The sequence below is a fragment of the Oratosquilla oratoria genome, unplaced genomic scaffold (assembly GCF_046742065.1).
Source record: "Oratosquilla oratoria isolate Oo_2021 unplaced genomic scaffold, ASM4674206v1 SCAFFOLD91, whole genome shotgun sequence".
In the NCBI taxonomy this organism is placed as follows: Eukaryota; Metazoa; Arthropoda; class Malacostraca; order Stomatopoda; family Squillidae; genus Oratosquilla; species Oratosquilla oratoria.
Genome location: NW_027467755.1, coordinates 276,313 through 277,678, shown reverse-complemented (window position 1 = coordinate 277,678; position 1,366 = coordinate 276,313).

Below are 1,366 nucleotides of genomic sequence, written 5' to 3'. Positions count from 1 at the left end.
TTGTCATTGGAAGAATAGAATCACCAGTTACGGTGATGTCGATCAAACAGTTTCGACTGTCGTCCCTAGACTCTCGGTTTGGATCAATGGATGACAGTCAAAATTATTTTCCATTAGAAATATATTCTAAATCTCTCATAATTAGTACCTTCTAAACTATCTATTAGTATATTCTAAATATGTAATTATTAGTAAATATTTAAGTAACTTCATAACTCGGCATTATTACTATACTAAGCATATTATTATATTCAAAACTTATCATTATTAGTATATTCAAACACGTCATTATTAGCATATTCCAAACTTGTCAGTATTAATACAAACTACAGATATAATTAAAAATATTTTCTGAACTTGTCATTATTATTATATTCCAAAGTTTCATTATTAGTACAAATTGAAATTATAATTAATAGTATCTTCTAAAGTTGTCATTATCAGTATATTCCAAAGTTGTTATTATCAATTTAAGTTATCATTGATAGTACATTCTGAATCTCTCATCATTGGTATAATATATTTTTTCATTATTAGTACACAATAAAGTTAACATTAGTTAGGCTTTCTAAACTATAATTGGTATATTCTAAACTTGTCATTATTAGTACGATTAATGAAAATTTTAATGCATACTAATAACGATAAATTTAGAATATAATAATGATAACACATTTAGAATATACTAATTATGAAAAGTTCAGATGATGTTAAGTTAAAGTGTACCAACAATGACAAGTTTGAAATATACTCACGACAAATTTAGGTACTATTAATGATAACTTTAAGGTGCACTAATAATGACAAGACTAAGAGGTACTGATAATTATATCTTTAATGTTCACTAAAAAGGTATGAAAAAATATACTAATAATGAAAAGTGTATAAGGTACAACTAACAACAAGTTTAGAATATATTAATAATGACAAGTTTGAAATATACAAGTATTGATTAGTTTGGAAGGTACTATTAATAATAATTTGTTAATAACGACAGTTTTCATATATACTAATAATTACAATTTTAAAATGTAATGATAATAAGAAGTTTAGAGGGTACTATTAACGGTAACTTTAATGTGAATTAATAATTAAAAGATTATATAATACTAATAATAACAAGTTTAGAATATACTAATATTGACAAGTTTACAATATATTAATAATGATAAGTTTAGAAGGAACTATTATTAGTAACTTTAATTTGTACTATTACTGAGAAATTGAGAATATGCTAATAATGACACGTTTAGAATATACTAATAATGACTATTAATTATAACTTCAATGTGTACTAATAATGACAGGTTTAGAATATAAGAATAAACAATAGAATGTACTAATAAACTTCTAAACTTGTCATTAT